Below are 10,000 nucleotides of genomic sequence, written 5' to 3' on the forward strand. Positions count from 1 at the left end.
CTTTCGTGGGCCCGCACGCTTCTCGGTGCCGCGGCTTAGGGCCGCGAGAGGAAAAGGCCATCGGAGGCCGGGCGGGCGGGGCCCCCCACAGCACCCGCACACGCCCTTGAAAAAATAGCAACGGACCGCCCGGGGCAGAAGCGGGCTCGGTCGCCACGACCGAGGAAGGGCGAGGCGCCGCCGCCTCGCCCGCGACCTTCCGGGGGTTGCTCTCTGCCGGGGGCTTCGGTCCGTGCTAGGGCGGGCCGGCCACCGCGGCCGGCCCCTCTCTGCCCGCGAAAAAAACAGCCCGCCCGCAAGGCGGGTCCCCGGCTTAAGGCCGAGGAAGGGGGTGACTTCAACAGCACGCGCCGGTGGGACGGGGTGCCGCCACCCCGGCTCCACGGCTCATCGGGCGACCGCCGTCACCGAGCCCCTCCGGCCACGCGGCGAATGCCGAGGCCAGGCCGCGCGCCCCACCGCTGCCCTTCCGACACGGACACGCTGGCAAACAGGTCGGGAGCGGGGGAACCGGGCGCCGCCACCGCGGCGGGCTGGCCGGGCCTTGCTCGGGGAGGAGGCTCTCGGGCGAGGGCCGGGGAAAAAAAAAGCCCGGCCGCGTCGACCCCCGGCTGCCGGCCACTGCCACCGGACCGGCTGCCGGAAAAATGCCTGCCGGAGCGGGCCCCGGCTTAAGGCCAGGCGGAAAAGGGACGAGGCGCCGCCGCCTCACCTGCCACCGATCGTCCCAGGGGGGCCGCCCCCCCTTCAACCGGGCCGGCACGGCAGCCGACCGGAGCGGAGCAACACACACGCGGGGCTTCTCACCGCCACGCTGCGGCCAGCGAGCGGCTTCTCGACACGGTCTTTCGGGCCGTCTCTCTCGGCTCTCGGCTCTCTCTCTGGTGGCCCTTCACACTGCCCATTCTCTTCTCTCTGGCTTCTCGGGCAGCTCTCCCCCCGAAAGAGCGCCCTGGGCAGGACGGGAACCGGGACCAAGCCACGCGGCTCACCCGGCCTAGGCGGCACTCGCTCTGCCCCGACGACCGCGCGGCGCGGCCGCCCTATCCTCCGCCTTGCGACGCAGGCACCCTGGAAACCTGCGGGGACGCGGCCCGTCACCTCGCTCCCAATATACGGAAAGATAAGTCCAAGGCCGCCGACGCCTCCAAGGAGACGAGTGGAAGTCGACCGGGAGGGTGCGCCAGCGCAGGCCGACCGCTACGTCGACATAGCCGGAGGCAGCCTGGAACAGCGACCCCTTGGTGAACTTCCGCAGGCGGCCGCGACACCAGGTCTACCCGGGCGGACGGAGACCAGGTCTACCCCGTCTCCGGGATACCAGGTCTACCCCGGCCGCCGGGTACAAGGTCTACCCCGTCTCCGGGATACCAGGTCTACCCCGGCCGCCGGGTACAAGGTCTACCCCGTCTCCTGGATACCAGGTCTACCCCGGCCGCCGGGTACAAGGTCTACCCCGTCTCCTGGATACCAGGTCTACCCCGGCCGCCGGGTACAAGGTCTACCCCGGCTCCTGGATACCAGGTCTACCCCGGCCGCCGGGTACAAGGTCTACCCGGTCTCCGGGATACCAGGTCTACCCCGGCCGCCGGGTACAAGGTCTACCCCGTCTCCGGGATACCAGGTCTACCCCGGCCGCCGGGTACAAGGTCTACCCCGTCTCCGGGATACCAGGTCTACCCCGGCCGCCGGGTACAAGGTCTACCCCGGCTCCTGGATACCAGGTCTACCCCGGCCGCCGGGTACAAGGTCTACCCCGTCTCCGGGATACCAGGTCTACCCCGGCCGCCGGGTACAAGGTCTACCCCGTCTCCGGGATACCAGGTCTACCCCGGCCGCCGGGTACAAGGTCTACCCCGGCTCCTGGATACCAGGTCTACCCCGGCCGCCGGGTACAAGGTCTACCCCGGCTCCTGGATACCAGGTCTACCCCGGCCGCCGGGTACAAGGTCTACCCCGGCTCCGGGATACCAGGTCTACCCCGGCCGCCGGGTACAAGGTCTACCCCGGCTCCTGGATACCAGGTCTACCCCGGCCGCCGGGTACAAGGTCTACCCCGGCTCCGGGATACCAGGTCTACCCCGGCCGCCGGGTACAAGGTCTACCCCGTCTCCGGGATACCAGGTCTACCCAGGCCGCCGGGTACAAGGTCTACCCCGGCTCCTGGATACCAGGTCTACCCCGGCCGCCGGGTACAAGGTCTACCCCGGCTCCTGGATACCAGGTCTACCCCGGCCGCCGGGTACAAGGTCTACCCCGTCTCCGGGATACCAGGTCTACCCCGGCCGCCGGGTACAAGGTCTACCCCGGCTCCGGGATACCAGGTCTACCCCGGCCGCCGGGTACAAGGTCTACCCCGGCTCCTGGATACCAGGTCTACCCCGGCCGCCGGGTACAAGGTCTACCCCGGCTCCTGGATACCAGGTCTACCCCGGCCGCCGGGTACAAGGTCTACCCCGTCTCCGGGATACCAGGTCTACCCCGGCCGCCGGGTACAAGGTCTACCCCGGCCGCCGGGTACAAGGTCTACCCCGGCTCCGGGATACCAGGTCTACCCCGGCCGCCGGGTACAAGGTCTACCCCGGCCGCCGGGTACAAGGTCTACCCCGTCTCCGGGGTACCAGGTCTACCCCGGCCGCCGGGTACAAGGTCTACCCCGGCTCCTGGATACCAGGTCTACCCCGGCCGCCGGGTACAAGGTCTACCCCGGCTCCGGGATACCAGGTCTACCCCGGCCGCCGGGTACAAGGTCTACCCCGGCTCCTGGATACCAGGTCTACCCCGGCCGCCGGGTACAAGGTCTACCCCGTCTCCTGGATACCAGGTCTACCCCGGCCGCCGGGTACAAGGTCTACCCCGTCTCCTGGATACCAGGTCTACCCCGGCCGCCGGGTACAAGGTCTACCCCGGCTCCGGGATACCAGGTCTACCCCGGCCGCCGGGTACAAGGTCTACCCCGGCTCCTGGATACCAGGTCTACCCCGGCCGCCGGGTACAAGGTCTACCCCGGCTCCGGGATACCAGGTCTACCCCGGCCGCCGGGTACAAGGTCTACCCCGGCTCCGGGATACCAGGTCTACCCCGGCCGCCGGGTACAAGGTCTACCCCGGCTCCGGGATACCAGGTCTACCCCGGCCGCCGGGTACAAGGTCTACCCCGGCTCCTGGATACCAGGTCTACCCCGGCCGCCGGGTACAAGGTCTACCCCGTCTCCTGGATACCAGGTCTACCCCGGCCGCCGGGTACAAGGTCTACCCCGTCTCCTGGATACCAGGTCTACCCCGGCCGCCGGGTACAAGGTCTACCCCGTCTCCTGGATACCAGGTCTACCCCGGCCGCCGGGTACAAGGTCTACCCCGTCTCCTGGATACCAGGTCTACCCCGGCCGCCGGGTACAAGGTCTACCCCGTCTCCTGGATACCAGGTCTACCCCGGCCGCCGGGTACAAGGTCTACCCCGGCTCCGGGATACCAGGTCTACCCCGGCCGCCGGGTACAAGGTCTACCCCGGCTCCTGGATACCAGGTCTACCCCGGCCGCCGGGTACAAGGTCTACCCCGGCTCCGGGATACCAGGTCTACCCCGGCCGCCGGGTACAAGGTCTACCCCGGCTCCGGGATACCAGGTCTACCCCGGCCGCCGCGTACAAGGTCTACCCCGGCTCCTGGATACCAGGTCTACCCCGGCCGCCGGGTACAAGGTCTACCCCGTCTCCTGGATACCAGGTCTACCCCGGCCGCCGGGTACAAGGTCTACCCCGTCTCCTGGATACCAGGTCTACCCCGGCCGCCGGGTACAAGGTCTACCCCGGCTCCTGGATACCAGGTCTACCCCGGCCGCCGGGTACAAGGTCTACCCCGGCTCCTGGATACCAGGTCTACCCCGGCCGCCGGGTACAAGGTCTACCCCGTCTCCTGGATACCAGGTCTACCCCGGCCGCCGGGTACAAGGTCTACCCCGGCTCCGGGATACCAGGTCTACCCCGGCCGCCGGGTACAAGGTCTACCCCGGCTCCTGGATACCAGGTCTACCCCGGCCGCCGGGTACAAGGTCTACCCCGGCTCCGGGATACCAGGTCTACCCCGGCCGCCGGGTACAAGGTCTACCCCGGCTCCGGGATACCAGGTCTACCCCGGCCGCCGGGTACAAGGTCTACCCCGGCTCCTGGATACCAGGTCTACCCCGGCCGCCGGGTACAAGGTCTACCCCGGCTCCTGGATACCAGGTCTACCCCGGCCGCCGGGTACAAGGTCTACCCCGTCTCCTGGATACCAGGTCTACCCCGGCCGCCGGGTACAAGGTCTACCCCGGCTCCTGGATACCAGGTCTACCCCGGCCGCCGGGTACAAGGTCTACCCCGTCTCCTGGATACCAGGTCTACCCCGGCCGCCGGGTACAAGGTCTACCCCGTCTCCTGGATACCAGGTCTACCCCGGCCGCCGGGTACAAGGTCTACCCCGTCTCCTGGATACCAGGTCTACCCCGGCCGCCGGGTACAAGGTCTACCCCGGCTCCGGGATACCAGGTCTACCCCGGCCGCCGGGTACAAGGTCTACCCCGGCTCCGGGATACCAGGTCTACCCCGGCCGCCGGGTACAAGGTCTACCCCGTCTCCTGGATACCAGGTCTACCCCGGCCGCCTGGAACAAGGTCTACCCCGGCCGCCGGGATACCAGGTCTACCCCGGCCGCCGGGTACAAGGTCTACCCCGTCTCCGGGATACCAGGTCTACCCCGGCCGCCGGGTACAAGGTCTACCCCGTCTCCTGGATACCAGGTCTACCCCGGCCGCCGGGTACAAGGTCTACCCCGTCTCCTGGATACCAGGTCTACCCCGGCCGCCGGGTACAAGGTCTACCCCGGCTCCGGGATACCAGGTCTACCCCGGCCGCCGGGTACAAGGTCTACCCCGGCTCCGGGATACCAGGTCTACCCCGGCCGCCGGGTACAAGGTCTACCCCGGCTCCGGGATACCAGGTCTACCCCGGCCGCCGGGTACAAGGTCTACCCCGTCTCCGGGATACCAGGTCTACCCCGGCCGCCGGGTACAAGGTCTACCCCGTCTCCTGGATACCAGGTCTACCCCGGCCGCCGGGTACAAGGTCTACCCCGTCTCCTGGATACCAGGTCTACCCCGGCCGCCGGGTACAAGGTCTACCCCGTCTCCTGGATACCAGGTCTACCCCGGCCGCCGGGTACAAGGTCTACCCCGTCTCCTGGATACCAGGTCTACCCCGGCCGCCGGGTACAAGGTCTACCCCGTCTCCTGGATACCAGGTCTACCCCGGCCGCCGGGTACAAGGTCTACCCCGTCTCCGGGATACCAGGTCTACCCCGGCCGCCGGGTACAAGGTCTACCCCGTCTCCTGGATACCAGGTCTACCCCGGCCGCCGGGTACAAGGTCTACCCCGGCTCCTGGATACCAGGTCTACCCCGGCCGCCGGGTACAAGGTCTACCCCGGCTCCGGGATACCAGGTCTACCCCGGCCGCCGGGTACAAGGTCTACCCCGGCTCCTGGATACCAGGTCTACCCCGGCCGCCGGGTACAAGGTCTACCCCGTCTCCTGGATACCAGGTCTACCCCGGCCGCCGGGTACAAGGTCTACCCCGTCTCCGGGATACCAGGTCTACCCCGGCCGCCGGGTACAAGGTCTACCCCGGCTCCGGGATACCAGGTGTAGCCCGGGGGGCCGGACAACGGGTCTACCCCGGCGCCCGGAGGAAAAGTCTACTCCGGGGCCATGGCAAGAGGTATTTCCCCATACCCGGGTAGTAGAGCGTTTCTCAATGGCCGGCTTTACCTTTTTTTGCCTGGTGGGGGTGGGGGGGGCGGGCGCGAGGGGGGGGGCTCGGTGTGGGTTTTTTTGGGGGGTGGGGGAATGTGCGTTGCGGGACTTTTGGTTCGAGTTTTCTGGGTTTGTTTTAGGAGTTACGGGGTTATCCCTTTGTTTTTTGTGGCTTGGTTCCCCTTGGTCTGGTTTGGGGTTCGGGTTTCATTTCCCGCGCTTCCCCTTTCCTCCCTTCTCGAAGAGAACGACTCTTCTGTTCCCTCGGCGCAAGAAACTGATCCGGAAAAGGAATTTTCTTGACGAACTTTATTTCTTTCCCTCTGGTACCCAGAGCGATCCCAGACCAAGCTGACAGGCAGCCTGCGTCAGCCTGCCGTCGAAGCAGCGTCAGCAGCCCCCTCCGCCCGGGGTGCCGCGCAGCCCTACCCGGCCGAACGGAATTTCAGTGGGGCCAGCGCGCAAGGGAAGCGAGGGAGGGAGGGAGGGACGGGGGGGCGGGGGGGGGAAGGGAGGGAGAGAGAGACAGAGAGAGAGGGGCACGGTGACACACACGCCGGCTCCACACACTCGCAATCCGACGCCGCCCCCTCAGAGCCCGCCCATCGACGGTTGGGGGCGCCCCGCCTGAAGACTTTCCCTGCCTCCGCCCATCGACGGTTGGGGGCGCCCCGCCCTGCCCCATCAGACTCCCCGGCGCCGCTCGCAGACTACTTTCCCCACCCCCGTCGCCGTCCCCCGCCCGCTCTCTCCTCGGCCGGTTCGCACACCCGCAGCGGCGGGAGGGCCAGGAGCGGGCCGACACCGAGGAAGGCGGGTCCTTCGGCCAGCAGGGCCGGGGCCCGCGGCAGAGGCGGCCCCTTTGCCGAGAAGCCTTCTCTTCGGCTCTCGCCCAGCCTTCTGCTTTGACGGCCTTCTTTCCTTGACGCTCCAGCCCGGCCTGGCCCCGTCCGAGCCCGGGGCAGGACGGCAGCGGGGTGGGGGGGAGGGGGGTCGAGCGGCTGAAGGCAGTGAGGGATCCGGAGACGGAGGCAGGAGCCGGGCCGCTGTCGCTTTGGGCACGGAGGAGGCGGGAGCGCTGCCGGCTCCCAACGGCCGGCTCCTTCCCTCTCTAGACTGGCGCCGGGCGGCCGCAGGGTGGGTCGTGCGCGGGACAGCAGGTCCGCCCGGGACACCAGGGCGACAGTTCTGCCGCAGCAGCCGGGCGGCCGGAGGCCGGGCCCGGAGTAGGACGACAGGTCTACCCCGGCGCCCGGAACACCAGGTCTACCCCGGCTCCAGGGCAACAGGCCTACCCCGGCGCCCGGAATTCCAGGTCTACCCCGGTGCCCGGAACACCAGGTCTACCCCGGCTCCAGGAGAACAGGCCTACCCCGGCGCCCGGAATTCCAGGTCTACCCCGGCTCCAGGGGAACAGGCCTACCCCGGCGCCCGGAATTCCAGGTCTACCCCGGCTCCCGGAAGACCAGGTCTACCCCGGCGCCCGGAAGACCAGGTCTACCCCGAGGCTTCCGTGCACCAGGTCTACCCCGGCGCCCGGAAGACCAGGTCTACCCCGAGGCTTCCGTGCACCAGGTCTACCCCGGCGCCCGGAACACCAGGTCTACCCCGGCTCCAGGGGAACAGGCCTACCCCGGCGCCCGGAATTCCAGGTCTACCCCGGCGCCCGGAAGACCAGGTCTACCCCGAGGCTTCCGTGCACCAAGTCTACCCCGGCGCTCGGAACACCAGGTCTACCCCGGCTCCCGGAACACCAGGTCTACCCCGGCTCCAGGGGAACAGGCCTACCCCGGCGCCCGGAATTCCAGGTCTACCCCGGCGCCCGGAAGACCAGGTCTACCCCGAGGCTTCCGTGCACCAAGTCTACCCCGGCGCTCGGAACACCAGGTCTACCCCGGCTCCAGGGGAACAGGCCTACCCCGGCGCCCGGAATTCCAGGTCTACCCCGGCGCCCGGAAGACCAGGTCTACCCCGAGGCTTCCGTGCACCAAGTCTACCCCGGCGCTCGGAACACCAGGTCTACCCCGGCTCCCGGAAGACCAGGTCTACCCCGAGGCTTCCGTGCACCAGGTCTACCCCGGCTCCCGGAACACCAGGTCTACCCCGGCTCCAGGGGAACAGGTCTACCCCGGCGCCCGGAATTCCAGGTCTACCCCGGCTCCCGGAAGACCAGGTCTACCCCGGCTCCAGGAGAACAGGCCTACCCCGGCGCCCGGAATTCCAGGTCTACCCCGGCTCCCGGAAGACCAGGTCTACCCCGGCGCCCGGAAGACCAGGTCTACCCCGAGGCTTCCGTGCACCAGGTCTACCCCGGCGCCCGGAAGACCAGGTCTACCCCGAGGCTTCCGTGCACCAGGTCTACCCCGGCGCCCGGAACACCAGGTCTACCCCGGCTCCAGGGGAACAGGCCTACCCCGGCGCCCGGAATTCCAGGTCTACCCCGGCGCCCGGAAGACCAGGTCTACCCCGAGGCTTCCGTGCACCAAGTCTACCCCGGCGCTCGGAACACCAGGTCTACCCCGGCTCCCGGAACACCAGGTCTACCCCGGCTCCAGGGGAACAGGCCTACCCCGGCGCCCGGAATTCCAGGTCTACCCCGGCGCCCGGAAGACCAGGTCTACCCCGAGGCTTCCGTGCACCAAGTCTACCCCGGCGCTCGGAACACCAGGTCTACCCCGGCTCCAGGGGAACAGGCCTACCCCGGCGCCCGGAATTCCAGGTCTACCCCGGCGCCCGGAAGACCAGGTCTACCCCGAGGCTTCCGTGCACCAAGTCTACCCCGGCGCTCGGAACACCAGGTCTACCCCGGCTCCCGGAAGACCAGGTCTACCCCGAGGCTTCCGTGCACCAGGTCTACCCCGGCTCCCGGAACACCAGGTCTACCCCGGCTCCAGGGGAACAGGTCTACCCCGGCGCCCGGAATTCCAGGTCTACCCCGGCTCCCGGAAGACCAGGTCTACCCCGGCTCCAGGAGAACAGGCCTACCCCGGCGCCCGGAATTCCAGGTCTACCCCGGCTCCCGGAAGACCAGGTCTACCCCGGCGCCCGGAAGACCAGGTCTACCCCGAGGCTTCCGTGCACCAGGTCTACCCCGTCGCCCGGAAGACCAGGTCTACCCCGAGGCTTCCGTGCACCAGGTCTACCCCGGCGCCCGGAACACCAGGTCTACCCCGGCTCCAGGGGAACAGGCCTACCCCGGCGCCCGGAATTCCAGGTCTACCCCGGCGCCCGGAAGACCAGGTCTACCCCGAGGCTTCCGTGCACCAAGTCTACCCCGGCGCTCGGAACACCAGGTCTACCCCGGCTCCCGGAACACCAGGTCTACCCCGGCTCCAGGGGAACAGGCCTACCCCGGCGCCCGGAATTCCAGGTCTACCCCGGCGCCCGGAAGACCAGGTCTACCCCGAGGCTTCCGTGCACCAAGTCTACCCCGGCGCTCGGAACACCAGGTCTACCCCGGCTCCAGGGGAACAGGCCTACCCCGGCGCCCGGAATTCCAGGTCTACCCCGGCGCCCGGAAGACCAGGTCTACCCCGAGGCTTCCGTGCACCAAGTCTACCCCGGCGCTCGGAACACCAGGTCTACCCCGGCTCCCGGAAGACCAGGTCTACCCCGAGGCTTCCGTGCACCAGGTCTACCCCGGCTCCCGGAACACCAGGTCTACCCCGGCTCCAGGGGAACAGGTCTACCCCGGCGCCCGGAATTCCAGGTCTACCCCGGCTCCCGGAAGACCAGGTCTACCCCGGCTCCAGGAGAACAGGCCTACCCCGGCGCCCGGAATTCCAGGTCTACCCCGGCTCCCGGAAGACCAGGTCTACCCCGGCGCCCGGAAGACCAGGTCTACCCCGAGGCTTCCGTGCACCAGGTCTACCCCGGCGCCCGGAAGACCAGGTCTACCCCGAGGCTTCCGTGCACCAAGTCTACCCCGGCGCCCGGAAGACCAGGTCTACCCCGAGGCTTCCGTGCACCAGGTCTACCCCGGCGCCCGGAACACCAGGTCTACCCCGGCTCCAGGGGAACAGGCCTACCCCGGCGCCCGGAATTCCAGGTCTACCCCGGCGCCCGGAAGACCAGGTCTACCCCGAGGCTTCCGTGCACCAAGTCTACCCCGGCGCTCGGAACACCAGGTCTACCCCGGCTCCCGGAACACCAGGTCTACCCCGGCTCCAGGGGAACAGGCCTACCCCGGCGCCCGGAATTCCAGGTCTACCCCG

Source organism: Lonchura striata, chromosome 33 (assembly GCF_050655825.1).
Source record: "Lonchura striata isolate lonStrDom1 chromosome 33, ASM5065582v1, whole genome shotgun sequence".
Classification (NCBI taxonomy): Eukaryota; Metazoa; Chordata; class Aves; order Passeriformes; family Estrildidae; genus Lonchura; species Lonchura striata.